The following is a 22534-nucleotide window of genomic DNA, read 5'->3' on the forward strand; positions in this document are numbered from 1 at the left end:
AATTTTTTACATTGTCCTATGCTATTTCGTATTAATCTATGTTTAAAATTTCAAAAGCCAAGGAAGTTAGGAAGCATCTAATATACGTGGTTGAGAAAAAAAACACTAGTTGAATTGGTTCAACTAAAGATGTGTCATAACATGCTGCTTGACTTGCTGGGACACTAACGAGTGCTTAAATAATCCTGTTGACTAATAATTCCGCATTGATGCCAAACACATGTATCCCATGAAATTATTTTAAGCCACTATAGATAATAATAATAATAATAAAAAAAAATAATCTTTAAATAAAACTTATTTGTTTAACATAAATTACTGGTTTAGATATTTTGTTCGATTAATTATTGGTTCGTTAATAATATCATAGACTGTTTAGAAACATGAAGCTTTTGCTATGCTTATGAATAAGTAGGCATTTTTATTAACTTTTTTCATACACATAGTTTTGTTAAAGTTTGGATTCAATTTATTGTAAGAAAAAATTGAGCAATATTTATAAAATGTATTAAAATTACAAGTACCTATATATAGTAACCTATATTATAATATATTAGGAATATTATTAATTATCGTAGAGTAATTTCACTAATTATTGATAGAAAATCATGCATACCTATATAATATATACATGCATAAAAGTATAAATATATATTATATATATTATTATTTCATAAGGTTTTTGGATGATAATAATAGTTATTCGTTGCTCGGTGTTGCGCTGTGGTTTCATTCAGTCACGGTACGTGTTTTGAGTACAAGTACCGGCTGGTGTCATTAGTTATCGCCTTCCCGGGCACCCAGGTTTTTAGTGACGAATCCTTGCCACACATATACATTATACACACGTGTTTCAATCCAACCGTACCCCCCACCCCAAAAAAAAAAAAAATAAACAGGTAATGGCCATAGCAGGGATCAAGATTAATAAAAAATAAAAAATGATTTGTTTGTTTTGATTATGGATTTTAATATTTTGATGAGTTAAACATGAAAAAAGGATATTTATTTAATTAATATTCTTTTTTATTTTAAAATAATTTATTTTAATGGAAAAACAGTTTTAAGTTTTAAAATCTGTGCGGAGTCCAAAATATTTTGATTATTCAATAATTTAAAATTATTATTACTTTTAATTTTTTCTTTCTTTTGGAAGTATTAATGGTACTATAATAGTGGTTTCTTCATTTATAGAGGGTTTGATTTCAAATGATTTTATCAGTACCTACCCATAGCTAAATTATGAGATTGACAGTAAAAGTTTTTTATTTTTTATACTGACAATTTTTGGTTAAACTCAACTTTACTAAGAATTTTATTTTTTTTTTATTGAATAACCCGCAGCAACATAGGCCATTGGGTGTGGGAGGGAACTGTAGGTTTTTAAATTGGGTAGGTTGGTATACGTGTGTGTTGTGTTTCGGCAGAATTTCTAATGGGGCACCCGTATGTTTCTGCCATGCCCTGGGAGGGGGAATGGCGGCACTTGTCCTCCGGACACCGTAACTTGCCTGAAGAAAAATGCCGCCCGCGGACGAGGTCTCAAACTCGGGTCGGTCACTCCATCCCCCTTACTAAGAATTATTTCGATAATATGATGACTCATAATTATACACCTATATCTAACCTATGTATATAATTATATAATTTAATATAAAACCATATATGAATTTCATTAAGATGATAAATAATGTTGATATACAAATATATAATGAGTTCTATAATAATCTGAAAGATTGAAATAAAATATAATGAATTGTATTAAAACATGGAGCTCTCATTATTTGAAAAAGTATAATACTTTGGTTTGCGGATAACTGATCTATAAACTGTATTGGAAAAAGAAGAATATATATTTAAAATCATCTTTGAATAATATTTTATTTTTTCAAAGGTAACAATTAACTTATTTTGATGCCATCAAGCTTTTTTAGTTTCAGTGAAGTTTGAGTAAAGTCATTAGTAAATGACTGGTAAATATAAAAATTATATTACTTTACGAGTACGAACGGCTCCAGATAACTTTGTGATACTATATAGCCTTTTTATACCCTTTACTGGCTGACTAGGTAGTTTAGACAACTAAAAATGTATTTTAGGCGTATATGTTTTTAATATAAATACGTATTAAGTGAATTAGTGTGTTCAACGACTAACGAGTATATTATTATATATACATAAATAAATAAAAAATATAATAATATTTTATTTTCATAAAATGTATTGCTTACAATATTATAATTGGTCAAAAATACAACGTATAACTATAATAATATTATTCTATATTGAAACATTAAAAAAATGATATGCGAAAATTGCATTAAAAAGATGTAATCAAATATAAATAACTTTGATTTTAGTCAAACAAATAAAAGTTATATTGATTATGTATAAATAATTATTGTTTGTTCTATTTATTATATCTTAATGAATTAAAAAATAATAATATATATACATATATGATACATTATATGTGTAAATATTTTATATAATAATATGAATTTCATATTAATTGTACTATATTATGTAATCATGCATTTGTCTTAAGTTACCTTAAAATTGAAAATTATGACAAGATAACTTCTGAGGCTTGATCAAAATAGTGGTCTATCGAGTAGAACCATAGAAGAGTAAAATAAAAGCCTAGATTTTACAGCTTAAAACTTTCACAATAACAATAATAATTGTTATTAAATAGTACTTTATAATTTTATAGGAGGTTATACCGGTGAGACTCAAGTATAAGTTAAGAACTTTTTTATCCATACATATTTACAGACAAAAGTTTATATGCTTACGGATTCATAGACGTGGTGTGCAGATGTAGTCTCGGTATTAATGAAACTTGGTCAAAGCTAGTTACAGATGCTAAAACTGTAGTAGTTTTTAGTAGGTAGTTATAGTTAATGTGAATGTACTTGTTGTATATTGATGATTGGTCTTAGTGGCATTATAATGTTTGTAAGACCGTTATTGTATTGCATTGGTCGGTTTAAGGGCGCCATAGTAGAATCTACAGTGTAGATAAAACGGCGAGAGGTACTTCGTTTCCTCGTGGAAGGTTTTGAATTAAATTAATTCATCAAACCTCTAAAAATTACGTGGTACTTCCTTCAGTGAATATCCGCTGTATTAAGTGAGATACAAAGTGAACAGACAACTGATTGAAAAACCATCTCCGTGATTTCCCATGGTTTCCGGTGCGTGGGTTTGCATAAAAACGCACTTCTGTAAATTAGCATTTCACGAAAAAAAAATATATAAATAAATGTACGTTTTTAAATCTCAAATAGCAAATAGATATGTTTTTTGGCCCGGAAACTTAAACAATCCTATATTTTTATATATATTATACCATAATGTTTCATGGTTTTATTCTTGCCATTGAGAATATTTATATTTTAAGTAGGTAAAATCGGATACTTCATTTTTCTGTATGGAGATTGTCATTGTGTAGGTAATTGTATTGGCTAATAATATGTTAAATTTGAATTTAATATTAAATAATTTCATATAATAACGATTCTGAGCCAATACGCCAATACGACGGTTTTCTTATGATTTTTTTATGATTTATATTTAGTAATTTATTTTTCTATTTGTAGTATGTAAGTATGTTGAATACTCTGCAAAAAACATCATAAATATTATATAGTAGTTCTTGGAAATAGGATAAGTTATGAGTGATAACACATAAAGTAGGTACCAAAGATGACCAAAAAAATGTATTAATGACCTGGAACATTTATTAAATTAACAAAAATTAACACGTCGATCTATAGATAGATACGTCAATATCAATTAATATTTAATAATGTATAGTTATTAATCAGTAATATGGTTTATCAGATTTATACGATACAATTTATAAATATGATATTCGATAAGTGTGTCCATGGGCGTATGTCTCTAAAAGCATGTGTAATATGACACGCAATCAGTTGTACGCAGTAAATATAATCATAACAAAAACCCTTAAATAATAATAATAAAGATATTTTTAAAAATTTAAAATGGTAAATGATAATAGAAAAGTTACCTAAATTGTAAATAAAAATTAATAAAAAAACATTACCTATTAATTGTAATATAAAAAGTTTCTTAAAAATATAAACAAATGTATAATATTCTAAAATATTTATGAAGTATGAATCAAGTTTAAGTTTAATATAGTATTGTATATTATGATTATAGGAATTTTTTTTAAAACATTACTCTAATAACAGACTATTATAATCAAATATGATCAAATTTTCTACCAGAAAACTACTTTTTATTAAAAATGTTACGCTTCAAAAAGCGATGATAGACAAACAAAAATGCACGCACACATCGTTGTAAAACTAATACATCCATCACTCTACTCTGAATCTAAAATCATATTTTATCGATAAGCGATTTTAACGCTACAATAAAAAATATTTAACATTGAGAATTAGTTTTCAATTACAATTAATTACTAACTAGGTAGGCAATAATTATTTTGTTAAAATATTGTTGTACAAATTGTAATATATCAATTTCCAATATAAAAGTACCAATTATTCAATGTATAATTTGTATTATTTGCTATAATTCAAGGATAGATAGTTTAATCTGTGTTTTTTGAGGAAATAAGTAGTATAATATGCACAAATTTAAATTTAAATTTAAATTTATTTAAACTACTATCCGTGCGTTTTATTTACCAAGGTTTCGTTTTGCCGTGTAAAATGTTTTATAAACGTAAGTTGTTATCATCAATTATAATATTTATAATTTACTTTGAAAACTGTTTTGAAGAACATCCGTTTTCTGTTATAAAGACCGTGTATAATAAACTAGACTATATTCGATTTTAGTTTATAAGTTATTAACTGATTGGTTAGATTATTATTATTATTGTTATTTTATTTTATGATATAAGTTTCTGGTAAATGTTTAAAAAATAAATGCATTTAACAGATTTTTTTTAAATTAGTACCTTTTTGATTAAAATATATATTAATCTTATTCACACGTGATAAAATATACTTTTTTCTAAATCTTGGATTTTATATTACTGATCGAAAATTGGAAAATTGGTAAGGTCTTGTGGTCATCATAAATCTTACTGTTACCGTTTTTCAATCCATCAATGGCCTAAGTATTAAATAAGAGCTATAAAAGAGTAGTAAAAATGTAACATAGTATCGAATATATGGTTCAAGAATACCAGAAAAAAATAGAGTGATGCTCTATAAATTCGTTTTACGACTGTTGATTTTAACGCCTATCATGATAATAGTGTATTGTTTTTTCGAAAGAGAATTTTTTTGTTTGTATTGTTTTAAAGAAACGTATAAGAACTCTGCTTCACGGTAGTTAATTAGGTTCAACAAAAAGCAATACAATGTCCGGTCAGTACCCTTGAGGGTATTATTATTCTCAACATTTTATTCCCTCTCAAATATTCTAGTAAGAAAAATTAAATATATTTGGTTCAGTTTATTTTTTGACCGATAAATGGTTACACAGGAGTCCTCGATGGTCATTTGCACATACGAAACGAATTGTATAACTTGCACCTGAATTAACTAGATTAACTGCATTTTTGTTTTATTTTATGACTCTAGTTGTGAAAAAAAAATAAAGCGGAATTATGTATACAATGAATTTGATAATATATTTCAATTATGTTATGGTTGAATTAGAATATTTTGTGTTTGAATTTTACTAAATAATAATGATTATTCCTTAAACGTATCTAACTGAATACTCAATTATTCAAATAAATTAAAGAAACTATTATTTTAAAAATAACTAAATAATTTTTTTATAGTGAAAATAAAAATTACATAAATAAATATTAAACAATTTTATTTATAAAAATATTCAAATTTTAAACTTTCATTGAAACTTTCATTAAATTATATTAGTTGTCAGGGCAAAAACCATTATAATTATTGATTCAGATGTATACTGATGTGCGTGTATCTGAAAATTGTGTTTTGTATAAGTAAATTATTATCGGTTTTTTATTATATAAGAGAAATTGTCTAAATTATGACAAATCTAGACATAAATCAATATAATAATATCTTGTTGAATAAAAGAGTTGAATCCGTTTTGAATTATTTTAAGAGGTTTTATTGGGTTTTTAATTTTTACTATTTAAATTTTAACATAACTTAATATTTAAACCATTATGTTTAACTAAAAACTCGGTTTATTATTGTTATTAAATGTATTAACATTAATAAGGAAATAAACGTATTAAACGTATATTACTTACCAAATGTTAATATGATGTTTATAAATAAAGATGTTTGTATAAAGTTCACCTTTTTAAAATTCAGTTGATATTACTTGATGTTTTATTTCCAACTGCAATATTTATTAAATTGTTTTAAATCATTAATTTATTAAATAAAACATAAACAGATATTTAAAAGTGAATACGGTTCTTAGAATTAAAAAAAAATAGTTGCTCTATAAAACATTTAAATGTTGTGTTATTGATATGTAAGTATTAAAATATATAAAGAAAATTAACAAAATTGTGACGTAGAACTACTTTTGTACAAAATATTGTTTGAAGAATGTGTTTATATTAATTTTATATACAATTAATATTCTTTGTTGAAAATTGAATCGTACTTTAATTCCTTTCGACTTTATGGTTTTATTTTAATTTAGCAGTTTCTTACAAATTAAAATATTTTCAGTTAAGTTTGTGTCCATCAATGGAATATAAGTTAAAAATATTTGTCCACAATACTTGCTCAATATATAATACAATAATAATAACATAATAATGTGGTAATATTTTAATATTAAATATTTTCAATTTCAAGTTTTAAATAAAATAACAAAAATCGATTTTATTAAAAACAATAACACCGATGTATATGAAATATCGGTTGTTTTTCATTACGCTTAGGGAGTTATGTGTACAAAAATCGAGAAACGACCTTTTTAGAGTGTCAACTAAATACAATTCTCCACCTAAAAAGTTAATAATAAAACTTTTAGATTACATTTTTCACTCTAAATATAGTCATATACTCATATATACATAAAAACCAGAATGTTGTGAAATCAATATATTTATATCTTTGCTTTGAATCTTAAATTGTTTTTAGAATACTTAATTTAATTTAATACACACTATCACTGATATTCATTAGTTAATTTTTTAACACCCTCTCAATATTATACACCTTACAAGTAAACGAGTTAACAGAGTGTGATGAAACACAGAATAAAATCATGTCAAATATGTGATGAAAGAAAGTTTTTATCGTCACCGTTTAAAAACATCGAACTTGGGGTATTTGTCTTGGAAGAAACTTATTTTAATGTTTACTTAAATTCAATATGTCTGTATACCTTCCTTATTTATCACTATACAATCAATATACTTGTGTATTTACTAAATATTTGCCTTTTATATTTGTTAATATTGTTGTTATTACGTACTTGAGAGTAAAAAAAAAAGTTACGATTTTATTACTTTACTTTGAACTACATTGATAGAAGATGTAATGTAGTAGGTGACTGTAAAAACGCGAGTTGAAAAAAAGGATTCTAGTTATCTCTAAGTTATCTTATTAGGTATAAAACTTTGCCATTCGCTGCAAATGAAGTGTCTCGGTGACAGGTCAGCGGGTGGCTTTTTTTCAACTAGTCAAAAGACCCCGCAGGGAAAAAAAGACAAAAACGCGTCTTTGTATATATTCGTGTGACAGACACACTGCGTCCAGGGTGTGGTCGTTTCGAATGTAACAAAATTACATATCAATTCAGCCCTACCACCACAATCACCTCGACAGGAAACACGATTCTCGCTTTAATCTGGCAGTGGCGTATTTGAATAGACCTGGGAATTGATTGTGTGTTAATATTTCAAACGGATAACCGAGATGTGCTACTGAGAACGTCGAAGAAATCGAATAATTTGTGTTTTATAGCAACAGTATTTGGAAGTTTACTTTCAATTATGTTTTGGGTTTTTAAACATCGCATATATACGATGGATGTATTGATATCTTATACTGATGTGTTTATTTTGAGATTGTCTATTATTTGTGATTTTTCACATAAAAGCACTCAAAAAGTATTTTTTAGATTATATTATCTTTCATTTAAAAGTTGTGTGTAAAATCAAAATGGTATGTTTAAGATAATCATTTTTTTTTTGCTTTTCATAGATTGCCTATAAGTACAAGGAAAAACTCAAAAAAATTACGAAAATATTGTAAAATTTACTACATGCCCGTTTTTAATGTTATTGGTTTTGATAATATTGTATTGTAAATGCAAACTAAATTATCTTAGAAACGTAAAATAGTTTCTGATATAATTTGTACAGTTTTGGTATAAACAATATATTCCGTCAGGTTGATATTTTTTACAGTTTCATTGTGAGTTTAAAAATTTATATTTTATTTATACGATCAAATTATTAATGTATACCGATAAAAAAAAATTACATTACTATTATAACATACAACTAAAATTATTGGTAAAAAATGTTGTTTGATATTAGTATTTCTACGATATCAAATATTTTAAATTAACTAAACAAAAGATTTTTATTTTATTTTTAGTGGTATACTTTTTAATTGATTTGTTTGCTTTTCAAAATTGTATAATTAAATGTCAATAGGGAATTCCTGTAATAATCAACAATCATTTAGCGAATAAATCGTAAAACTTTAAAATTCGTACGTCCTTTTCAAACAAACTAAATACGTAAAGCAAAAGTGTAAGTTTTGATATTTGATATTTGTCAAAATGTCACCGTCACACCAAAATAAAATATACCTATTATGGTTGCGTATCATTAAAATTTAATTTTTTATAACTTAAAATTGTGCTACAATATGATAAGGGAAATACCATAAAATAGATATAATTTTTTTTTTTTTTTATTTATTTGAAGTAAAGTACAATCTATACATGTTCTTAGTATAATAAGTAGGTTTGATGAATGACAAGTAAGAATGATATGATAATAAGATTAGGGAAGATACCCAGTGGTAACACCCTATAAGATATAAATTTAAAACATATATTTGATATTTTAATTTATTTACAAAAGAAATGTATAAATTGAATAAATGTATTTATTATACCAGTTTTCTCAGTTTAAAGTGTTTAAACTGCATGGTTTGATAAAATATTAGTAACACAAATCTTAGTATTATAATTTTCAAATTTAAGTAGAAAAAAAACTGTTAACGATTCGTCATTTGTGTTATAGCTCAGCACATTTATACTGTACGCCATATGGGTAGGAATCTGTAACGTTCTAATGTAAGTGATAAAAACTTCTGACTCTACGAGAAAAAGTAATTTAATTTTTCTCATAATTATTATTAATCTTAAATTTTTTTTTTTAAATTAAATTACTAAATTAGATACATTGAAAGTATCCTAGGTTGGAAAAGGTTTCAACTGTTATTTTAAGTGATTTATTTATATAGATTATGGTAATTTTACTAGCATTCTAGACGGGTATAAGATGGTGAAGTGTTATTGTTTTTGTGATGGACTGAGAGTAGAAAGTAGATAGTAGTGACAATAAATACATTTCATTGACATTCTCTCAGTAAGTTAAGATATTTAATCATTTCGACAAAAAAATGTAGCCAGTGATTAAACGTATCATAATATTATGTAGTTAACAATATCAAATTGTGGGTATAACAGTGGGTATGTCATATCGACATAAGCTGTTGAAATTTTAAAACTATTTAAGATACGCACTATGATATTTTTCTTTGGTTTTTATCATTCACATAATCACATTAATGATATGCCTATACTATTTACTTTTTGTTTTTACATAAATCACGGTTTTCTCTGAACCGATTACTTAGTGGTATAGATAATACGTTTTTATTATAAATAATTATTATCAATTGAAATCTACTTGAAAAATTATTTTTTGGTTGGTTTAAAATACTGGCATTTACATTAATTATGTATGGGGGGAAAATAAACGTTACCATGGTAACTTTTTAAAATAAACAAAATATACTTATAAGGGATTTTTCAATAGCCAATATAAATTGTATATGACTAATTTTGTAAAAAACAATGGCTGGAATATTTTACTATTTGTTCGTTGTCAACTATATTTATCAACTTTAGAAAGTTTTCAATTTAATAAAAAATATAAAGTAGGGCTGAATACTATTATATTATTTTTAATTTATTTAAATCAGTCATTTTACAAAAAATCAGTTTTTGACTACATCGATAGTATTATTTTGTCATTATTCAAAAACGAATAACCTTAGTTACCTAGATAGGATATGAAAATTGATTCTGAATTTTTGAGCGAAGGATAGGGAGGAACCGAACATATTTCTAAGGGTAGCTTAATGTAAATTATTTTTATGCTAATAATACTATTCTTTTAATTCATAATATTGTTTTTTCCCACCACTTTGAAAATTAGTTAAATAACTTATTATAGGGTGATTTGCAAAGCATGCTCACACTTTTTTCAATAATGCAGTTATTGAAAATCTGATTTTTGCAATTTTTAAATATACTCAAAAACCATATTTTTTATTACACAAGAAATGTCTTGCAGAATTACAAGTTTCTGTTTTTCAATGAGAACCCCCGTTTTCTACTATAGATTATTTGTCTGAACATTTTTACGTATCACAATCAAAATTCGTACTATTACTTTTTGATTTATTTAAATGTGTACAAAGGATAATAGGTCCAAAAATGAATGGTATTACATTTAAATTCAATGATATATAATTATAATTTATTTTTTTCTGTCATATTTGCAAATAATCATATATTTTAGACATTTCAAGTACCCAAGAATATTTTTAATAAATAACACAATATTAAAATCGTTCCCTTCGTTTGAATATCTAACTTCGTCCAAATTTGAACACAAAATAACTATGAAAAAAAACTGTGTTTTTATATTTTTAGATTTTTGGTTAGAGAATAATCTATTTGTACATTTTATCAAGTATAGGAATTCATAAAAAAAACATATAGTGTTCATTTAAAGTATAATGTATCTTTAGTTATTCGTTTATGAATTACAAGAAAATTGGAAAATCGCTACATGAGAAATCAAGCGAATATCCAATGTTTTAAAAAATTTGAACTTCAAACAATAATAAATATTTAATTTGACTTTCCGGTAGACATTCTTTTTTTGATAAAAGTAGACAAACCTAGGAGGAATCTTGTATTCTCAAAAGAAGTCAACATTTTACGGTGTATAGAAATTCTAATATAAACATTCAATAAAAAAGTGGGTTAGTGAATGTAGCTCTGCTGTACAATAGGTTACAAGTGGGTCACTGTAATTGATGGTGTTAAATTTGAATTCAATGATATAATATAATTATATATGAAAAACGATTCTGAGCGAAAACGGTCAGTCAGCCTATGATATTACTAATTATATTTTGATGATATTATTGTGAATAAAGTAATTGATATATTTACATAATTACACGGAACTTTGTTTTAAATTTTCAATCTTCAACTATAAAATTGAACATTTTATACATTTTTAACTACAAAATAATTATTTAATTTTAAATTTTAAATTTGATAAATTTTGTTAAAATTTGAACTTTAAATGCTTATAAAACAAATTGTGCATATGTATTTTTAATATTTTTTAACTGCTATTGTAACAATGTATCAAGAGCCTTGCATTAAATTTTCACGCTTTTTTACCCAACAAATAAAATGTTATTGATATTTATAGGAAAAAAAACAAAAAAAATTGAAAATGTCCATAAGCAGCTCAAAAAAAGTCAAAATATTTTCAAAATTTTATGGTGTATAGAAAATAAAAATATAAATATTCAATAAAATTTTTATGTATCTCCAGTTATTCGTTTTTGAATAACAATAAAATAACTAAACCGCTACATGAGAAATCGAGTGGAATATCCAATATTGTAAAAATATGAATTTCAAACGCTCATAAAAATTTAATTTGATTTGCTTGTAGACATTTTTTTTGATAAAGGAAGACAAACTTATGAATAATCTTGTATTACATTTTCAAATCTTAGGTTTAAAAATAAAAATTTTTATGATTATTCAATTCAAAATAATTTGCTAATTTTCGTGATTTTTCCGTTTTTTGTCAAGATTTGAACTTTAAATGCTTATAAATAAAAACTGTGACAAAGGATTTTTAATATTTTACAAAGGTCATTGTAAAAATATAGTAGGAGCCTTGTATTCAATTTTCAAGCATTTTTACCCAACAAATAAAGTTTTATTGACATTCATAGAAAAAAGTCTAAAAAAATTGAAAACAGAAAATATTCTTAAACAGTTTAAAACAAATCGAAATATTTTGAAAAATTTATCGTGTATAGGAAATGCAAATATAAACGACCAGTGAAAATTTCATGTTTATTCGTTCATTTGTTTTAGAGTTACACCAAAAACCAAAATCGATTTTGTGGAAAACCGATTTTCCGTAAAAATTCCCGTTTTTCCTTAAGTTTTATGTTGTTTTTCCCGGCGCTATTGTAAACTATTGGGAATTTTAAATTTTGACCTCTTCAATCCACTAACTAAATTCACTTTCTCATCAAAAAAAGAATGAAAGATACTTAAGGTCTAAGCATTTTTTCGTCTACTTATCGTTTACACAGACACAAATAAAAAAATAAAAAATAAAAAACACATATCATTGTAAAATCAATACAATCATCGCTCCGGTCAGAATCTAAAACCATGCTTAATATTTATGTTCCCATAGTACATACGTATTTTCAATATTTTAAAATTGCTATAAGAACTTATGAAAAAAGTTAATTTTAATTTAAAAGTGAACAATTTCAATGTTTGATGATTTACATACATAAAATAACACAATAAATATTAAAAACAGTTTAATAATAGATTATAATTTCTATATATAATAATGGTTCTAGATATTTAATATTAATAGTAGATAGATATTTTATAATAAAATATATTGCAGGTATAGTATATTGATGCATTTATAAGTATAATGTAATCTTTTTTGCTGTTAGCTCAATCCCCTTGATTATATAAGATTAGTTTACTAGTTAGTTTTTAAAGAAAAAAAAAATGAAAAAATTGTGCAACTTTATGTATAAGTACATAAAAACTCATATAAAGTTAAATTTATCTGTCTTAAAAAATACGGAACTTATAGAAAAATGGAGGGCACCATAAAATCAATAGCTTTATATTGTTTGATATAAATTTTAAATTTTAATCATTCAAAGTTACTTCTATTCTACTAAAACTCATTAATTATAAATATAAATATATATACTATATATAATTTAAGGTTTAAACAGTTTAGTTGTTTAACAAAAGTTATGAATTTATGTTTTATCATTAGTATTGAGTAAGCCTGTGAATACTATATTAAGTAAAATTTAAACTAAAGATTAATTATTTATTAATTGAAAATTTATAATATTTAATAGGTATATTTATATTTATCTATTTTTTAATTCAATAAGTCTTGAAGAAATAAAATATTATTAGCATAATTGTTTTCGGGGAAGATAATTTAATGGATTTGGGTCAACAAAGGTGCGTTGAGAATATTGATATAAACTACACAGTTGATTTTTATACATTAACTAATAAAAAAACATAGTTATGATTATAAAATCCTACATAAAGGGACTTAACAGTGTAAAAATATTTATCCATTAATTTGAATAATGTCCAATAAATTGGTGTTTGAAAGTTAGTATATTTTCTAGTAAACAATAAGTATGTAGATTTTTATTTAATTCATTAACGTTTAATACAAATTGGGTTCAACGTTTTAGGTTTTAAAAGATGAGGAAATCATATATTTTAAATAATCCATCGACCCGGCCGGTCATGCTAAGTATAAAAAAAAAAAAAAGCGCCTTAAATTACACACATAGGCAAGACACACGCTAATTGCTGGACTGTAATATTACAAACGAACAACAAGGATTCACAAAAAAAAATTGGTTTCTGGTAGAAAATCAATCTAAATGATAATTGAGGGAAGAGGAGTTAAAAGTTAAAAATTCCCAGTACTTTACAAAATTATCAGGAAAAATAAAAAAAAAAAAGAATGTTTTTATTCAAACGTAAGACCAGTTTTCGACAAAATTAATTTAGTTTTGTTTGTTGTAGATATTTGTATAAGCTTTTTCTGGACATGAAAATATTCTCGATATTTTCTCATGTTTTGTGCTATTTATAGGGATTTTAAATTTCATACTTTTTAAATTTTTTTTCGATTTATGCATGGTAAAATGTTTGTTTGTAAGTCAAAAAGTTTGAAAATTTATTACAACGTTCCGTATAAGTTTTTCTTACTGTCTTTGAAAAACATCGAAATTGTATTTACACAATTGTTTTTATAAACATTCAAAGTTTAATATTTGACAAAATTGTGAAACTATAAATAACGATGTTAGTTGAGGTGTTGTAATTCAAAAAAATATTAATCGTGAGGTTGACATTTTTGATCATTACGTATATTATCATTTTCTATGCATAATATTTTGAAAATATTTTGATTAATTTTAAGCTGTTTATATCACGAACATATTCACCCGTTCTACGATACGCGTTATATTGACTTATGCGTTAATACATATTATAACACTATAGTTTTAAGTTTATAACGTAGGTCGTATATGTGATGTGAAATTACAGTAAAAATTAGTTTAATCTACTGCGATACTATACGAAGTGTAAAAAATCAATTTTAAAATATCCTTAAAAGTAGTGGTTGAAACACCGTCTCCGCTAAAAATTGTTTTTCGTATGCAAAACTATTTTTAATGAATTTAAACTTAACGAATTTGTTATAGTTACTCAATAATTAGGTGCATATTCGAAACTTACTGTTTAACATCCGCAGTATTTTTTTTAAAATTAAAGTTGATTTTTTATAATTAATTCTAACGAATTAACTCCCGCTGTTTTTTTATTTTATTTATTTTTAAAATTCATTTGATCCAAGAAAATTTATTTGACCGTAGAAGGAAGTATATACGTTAATTTATAAATTTATTACATATTAGGTTCTATGTTTACATAATCCTATTTTAATCAGCATGCGGAATCAATATAGTTAAGTATTGTAACATTAATGTCAGTATTTTCCGAATCAAATTTAATTCAATATTTCAATTGAACGATATCTTACAATTATTTGAAGTCTTAGGTATGTGCTTGTCTTTTTTCTTGACATATTTTTTTTTATAACTGATGTTACTCGCGTTTGACGCACCATTGACTCCAGTGAAAATTATTTCACTCTCATCCGTCCGAAAATAATAAATAAGACGGCCCTTTCTTTGCTTTTCTCGACTTTTTTCCTTTTGATTTGTGAGCTTTATTTTTGCTACATTTGCGTCTGCCTATAGACAAAACCGAACGCATTCAACACATTCGTGCACACATCGACAATATGAATGTACGCAATATGTTTTTATGTATACCATAAATATATCATAGCACCTAAAAATGTTAATAATACAAAACTGTGTTGGAGTGACGGTTATAGTTTTATATATTATAACTTTTTTTCCTTTTTTTTTTTAAATATAATATAAAACGAATAAATATATATTTATTGTTATTTATATGATAGAATATTTGTACTCTTCAATGGTGGAAGTTTTATTCATTTCTCTAAATTGTCGTAAAATTCTAGTTGAAATAGTCATGAATATAATATTGTATAAGTATATACATGATGATGATAAGAATACTATTTTTATGACACAGCTGCGGAGCATGGAACATTTTTAAATGAAAACACCACCATCATAAATAATTTTATTAAGCAATATCACAAAATATTTCTTGCCATACAACACTTGGCTAAATATGCATGATATTACGTGAACACGACACTTTTATTTTACCTTAGTGCTAGCCAATGTTGTACCTATATAATATTATGTTTTAATTAAATGGCAATAAATCATTTTCGAACTCTCAAAATAGCTCCGAGTGGAATTTTATTTATGATAGGTAATTTAGGTTGTCTTTAAACGATATAATATGTTGCATATTTTGAGGACTCATAAAATATAAGATAGTAGGTAAGGATTTTATTATAATTGTATATCATTCGGTATTGTGAAAAACTTGTTCTGACTTTCAGTAAGATTACAAAAAAAGCATATTAAATATTTTTTTTTTTGAAAAATTGTTGTACATTTTTAAACGTTTTCAGAGACTAGAACTTTTGGATTATATTTTTGTCCTTAAAAGTACATATTCATAAAATAAATTGCTTCTTATAATCGTTTTGATCGAAATCATTTTCGTGTTCCTTTAATAAGACACAAATCTTCGCTGCTGCTGCTTTGATAGTACAATTTCATACTAGTTATTTAAATATAACTCATGTATTTTAATTTATATTAACCAGTGTCGACCTCAGATAAAAAAAGTAACTAAATATAGATGAAGTTAGCAATTTTAAATCGTATCTAGGTATAGTTAAATATGATTAAATCTAGTTAATATTATACGTTGGATACTTAAATTTCCTTTTTAATTTACACATTAAGTAATATTATATTTCTTAGTTATTGTGTTGTTTTTGTTTTATGACTAGACATTATGTTTAAAGAAGAATTTTAGTAAACATCGCTTTGATTCGTGTTCGAAAATAAAGATTGATTTTACCCATAAAATTCAAACCATTATTTATTAATTAGTATCCACTCCATAGATGCTCCATAATATGACTACCGTCAGAGTCACAGATTCTACTTAATAAGTAAATAATATGAATAGAAATACGTAGAATACAGTGTTGGGAAAAGATAACCAAAAAATCATTTGGATAAGATAACAGATAATTCATTCAAAATTTGTCTAGATAAGATAAAATATAACATCATTTTTTTTATCTAGCTAAAGATAAAAATACACATTAATTTATCTAAATAAAGAAATAGATACATTTTTTTAAAATTATATTATAGATAATGTAGTCCATTAGTAATTACTAATTAGATAATATTTAATAATTAATAAATCCTTAATGTCATTTCTCAACTAAAATAATATACAATTTAAATTTTTAATATTACTTGAATAAAAATAAAATAACGAAATAAAACTGACAATATTTCAGTAAACATTTCTTTTTTTAACTATAATAATATTGGAATTTGGAACCACTACTCGGTTCTCGTAAATTATTGGCTATTTCAGTATTTAAAAATATTCTTATTATTAAATTATTTATCTAGATAAATTACCACAGATAACCATTACATTTATCTAGATGAGATAATTAGATGATTTAATTATTTTTATCTAGATAATATAATTAAAGAAATAATTTTATCTAGATAAAATTATCTAGATGATTCCTAACACTGGTAGAATATAGGTACGCATAGCACACGCGGTGTGTGCCCAATGTTCACAAAATATGTATTGGTTTCACGTAATTGTCATCACTACTTGCATTCATATTCAGTGGAATATTTTTTTATTGTATGATGTCTACTACGAAAAACAATAAAATTCAAAGCAATAATAAATTAATCAAAATTAGATAATATAATAATTAGAGAATAACTTAAGTTATTGATTTTATTAACCAAGGTATATTTATTTATATTTCATCTTGGATAGAAATCAGATACCTACAAGGACCTATATCCCTAGATACCTATATTTAAAGTAAGTAATGGGAGCATTTATGGGGTATCATTAACATTTTTTTCAAGAATTTAGGGGCGGCAGTATTTCTGTTCAAAACCTTCAACCATCGTATTTTCAGATTTGTTGTTTGGGATTGTTGATTTCATTGTTTTAGACTTTGGTTGATACACAATTTGATATTTTTTTTATGCTATAAAAACAATAGCATATTAAAATTACTGGAAAAAAAATAAAATTAAGTGGAACAGCTTCTAGGAAATACGCCTTACAAATGTTTTTAAAAATTCACTTAATATTTCGCAATTTATTATTTTATCACAATAAGAAATCGGAAGATTTGACATATTATATGTTACAAATGTTAAGTGTTTGAAAGTACTTGCAAATATTTTTTTTACCTATCAAAATAATAATTGTCGGTGATTAGTTTTTAAGTGGTGGGGGTAGGGAGGGGTTTAAGGGGTGACATAAAAGCTAATCGCTTATTATTATTCAAGATGAGATAAAGGTACAGTAGTCAGTAGTTAATATTTAGATACTGAAAGTTGTAAGTTATTGCAGTAATATGTTAAGTTATGTATCATGTATAATACAATTTAATAAATAAATTAAATTACTATCTACGTATAGCGTTTATTTTTCTGTTTTTTTTTTCTGTATTATATTGTTATATTTTAGTTGAACTATAGTCCCATAGAGTGCACCGATTTAATGCACAGCATTTTTAAAGGGAATTTCTGTTTTCTGTATACAAATAAACCCAAATGTATAAACAATAAATTATGAAATACGATAAAAAAATATTTATCTACGATCATATGCGAGTAAAATTTAATGAAAAATGAATAAAATTATACATAGGTAGATAGGCACATAATAGCTTAACGTTAATTGATTTTCAACTAAAACCCAAAATATTAAATGTATGCACGCCAAAATTGCATAGTGATTAGTGGGCCAAGTTGGCTCTAGGGTATACCTGTGAATTTCGATAATATTCGACCGGTGAGGTCGACCATATATGGTAATATTATGGTCTCACAGTAACGTACACATGTGAAACTTATTTATCGTATTATTATTATTATTATTATTATCATTATTATCTCAGGTCGTTGCTCAGCCGCCGCCGTCGAGCGGGTAATGGCGACTTGATGGACTGCTATAGTGTCATGCCCGGCTGAGAGATTTCGTTTAATATTGATATGTTTAAATTAGTTAGTCCAGATGACGGTGAATTCCACTATCCCCTATTCACTCACTCACTATCCCTATATGCCTTGCTTTATTTATGAATACGTTTTATAGTACAGACTCTATACCATAGAGTTTATCACGAAGTCATGGAGCTACATTTAGTGGTTGTTCGAATATTATAAATAAACATAAATAACATGTAATTATTATAGTAATATAATCTGATTTGAAGACCGCCAAAAATAATAATTATAATTTAATTTTCATTATCTGATTGAATCATGATATATAGGAAAATGTTAAATTAAGGACAATATAGAGACGTAAATTCAATATTTGTCCGTAATCAGCAAAGCTTGACACTTCATGCACTTGAAACCAAAAGAAATTGTTGCAACAAATGCACCAAAAAAATATCGAAATAGTCATTATTGTCTTCTCCCGTAAATAAAAACCAAGTATAAAGCAATTTTAACACATAATTTAATACAAATATTTTAACCCGTGTTAAACTGTATGATAAGATGCTTTTTATATTTTCCACTTTGAACAATCTTCTATTATCGGCTAACAATTTTTTGACGCAGTAACGATCTTTCAACATGAATGTAATAATACGTAATTGACACGTATTATTGAAATAGAGGTAATGTATTTTTGTCTTCGTGTGATTCTATCATTTTGAATAATTATTTGAATTGTCTACAATTTTATTATTTAAAATTTTTTTTTTTTTGTAAATATTATAAAATCTTTTATCAAATTTATTTTAGACATTCTATCCCATTACAGGGTTTAATGCAGTTTAAACTTTATTAAATATGTTAATTGAGTAGTCTAAAGACACATTTCAGGATTGCAAAATATTTATTGATAAAAAGGCTCAGTCCGTATATTCATGGTTGATAAAATAAAATAAAATAAAGTTTTGTTATTATACAATAGCAGATTTATATTGAAATTATTATGATAATATTTTTGTACAACGTTCATAATATTTATTTATTTTAATGAAAAATTAGATTTTCTGTGTAAATAATTAAAAATTATAAAAATATCAATTAATCTTAAAAATATTCAAGAAAATAAATCAAAGAAATGCAAAAATACTTGCAAATTATTTTATGCAAATTTATGAAGTCCCGAGGCCTGGTTATTAATCCACAACCACCATGATTTCATGTATTTTAAACAAATATTCTAATATTTTATATATTCATACTGATTGATATTAAATTATTATAATTACTATTTAAACTTTATTTATGATTTTATTATCACTTCAATATTATAAAGTTAACAACACAAAATTGGTTCTACCGAGTGCAAATGTGCTATGTAATATGTCGATTAAGACAAGTAAGCCACATGTAATTATATTGTGAGTATGCCATCATCTTATAAACAATGCCAAGTTCGATGGTTAGTCCAAATTCTGATGTTTGATATTACCTAAGGACCAATTGAGCCTACAACAAAGTTTTTGTTTAGAGTCAGTGTAGTAATTGCGCTCCTTATATTTTAGGGTCAGTGTACCAATTGCTTCTCTTATATTTTACAGTTAGTGTACCAATTGCGCTCTTTACATTTTACGATCAATATAACAATTGTGTTTGTACCTATTGAAGTGTATTTAAGTTTAAATATGAATTACAATGTAACTGGTAGATATAACTTTAATTTTGAATAATTGACTATCAAAAATTAACTAGTTAAATGTAAATTATTTATTTATTTATGTTATGTATTATGCATTAATACTCGCAAACAAATCAGTTAGTGTCTTAATTTATTATATAATTATAACTAACAACCTAACTTAACATAACCTAACTTAACCTTTCCTTAGGTATTGTTAAATGTTTAGAGCGCAATTATTGGTATGAGAAAAGGTCATTTTAAGCACGATTGGTGAACCGCCGTTACCGCAGTCATCAGTAGACAGTTAACCACGGTTGTTACCTTAGATTTTTTGTACCTTAGTTATAGGTTGTTTGTACTACAAATAATACAGGACCGAAATTGACACATTTTATAGTAGAACCAACGTATTCAACATGATCGGTCAATATAATATTTTTCAGTGCACAAGGCACCATTGAGAAACACATTGCACGAATGTGCATTGTATCGATGACGAGGTTGACAGTTGCAGTTGTACAATTCACCTACACCCCGCATGATACTACAGGGCACTGACCAATCACGTATAATGTATATTGTATAATATAGTATATTATATAGTCCGTGTCTTGCAGTAAATTCCCACGACAAAGGGCGACCACCTACCTGTCAGATATTCTCTCATGAAAAAACCAAATTAATTATTATTTATTTACTAAATTAAATGCACAAATACTTAAAACTACATAAAACGATAATTTGTAAAAAAAAATAATCTCGGATGGAGGGACCATTGCGCCCTATTATCGTTCGCACAATATTACTCCACTACGTACACCGTTTAAAATCAATAATTATTTCATTTAGTTTAACAAATAACAATATATGAAAAATAGGTAAATAATTAATATAAATAATGATTGATGTTACCTAATAACTATAATGACTTTAGCAAACATGTATTTTGGATGATTTTAGGGTGAATGTTTTATTTGATTTTGAATATTAAGGAATTATCCGAGTATTTTGTAATTTATTATATATAATAATTTCTGCATTGTAAACATGATCGTTTCTGGTATAGTCTTATAAAATACGAAAATACGAAAATTTAAAAATGGAAAAACAGAATAAACTTATATTATTAACTGCCATTACAATTTTATGCAAGTGACTTGCAGATTTGCTCAATGCAATATGATTGTGTGGTTGTAAATAAAATAATTATTCGTATAATATACTTAACGAAATTTAAAATATTAATAAAAATGTTGACGTAATGTAACAAGTTTCTAAAATCATCATAATATTATGCACCTAATTGTATAATATAATATTTATTCATGATCAAAATTATATAATTACCTACTTACAGTTCTATTTTGACACGCAGCTGAAGACTCAAGTACTAGATATTTCAGATTGCTTTAGTGCTTCTTCGCCAAGTATTGGGATTTTGTAGTTATTAAATTATACCTATATGTTTGTATAATGTTGATCGGTATATTTTTTTAATCCTTGGTTCTGAGTTTCTGTTGATACTTTCAAGCATATTTTTATTTATTTCAGATATATAAGACTACATGACGTATCGATAACCATGTTTTAACGACGTATCTTTAGTTAGTTATTTATGGAATTTATGGTTATAACAACGTTTTATTACTGAAAATAATTGTAATAAGTAAATAATTGTTGTCAGGTTTTATTTTTAGCTAACAGAAACTTTTAACTCGAAGTATAGTCGTTAGTTTTAAAAATGTTAGTTTTCTACTTTGGACGGCAGATAACGCTCCAGTATATTGTACAAGCATTAATGACGTACACATTATATTATTATAAGTATAAAACGTTCAAGTAAAATTCGTAGTTAGTAAATACTAAACAGGCAACTCTAGTAAACAAATAAATAAAAGTTAACTATTCTTAACTAAGACATATGTGATTATATTAACTTTTAGTATTTTTTATTAAACATTAACAGATATTTACTGTAAAATGTATGATTATAATATATTGTATATTATAATCTTAATGATTATTAATCAAAATATAAGAGAAAATG

At 25.2% G+C, this 22534-nt stretch overlaps 1 protein-coding gene across 1 annotated transcript in view; it reads left to right on the forward strand.

Moving 5' to 3' along the window:
* LOC132943924 (prolyl endopeptidase FAP-like) overlaps window positions 1-22534 on the forward strand; it is a 282440-nt gene that overhangs the window by 22902 nt on the left and 237004 nt on the right. The window lies entirely within an intron of this gene.

Source organism: Metopolophium dirhodum, chromosome 4 (assembly GCF_019925205.1).
Source record: "Metopolophium dirhodum isolate CAU chromosome 4, ASM1992520v1, whole genome shotgun sequence".
In the NCBI taxonomy this organism is placed as follows: Eukaryota; Metazoa; Arthropoda; class Insecta; order Hemiptera; family Aphididae; genus Metopolophium; species Metopolophium dirhodum.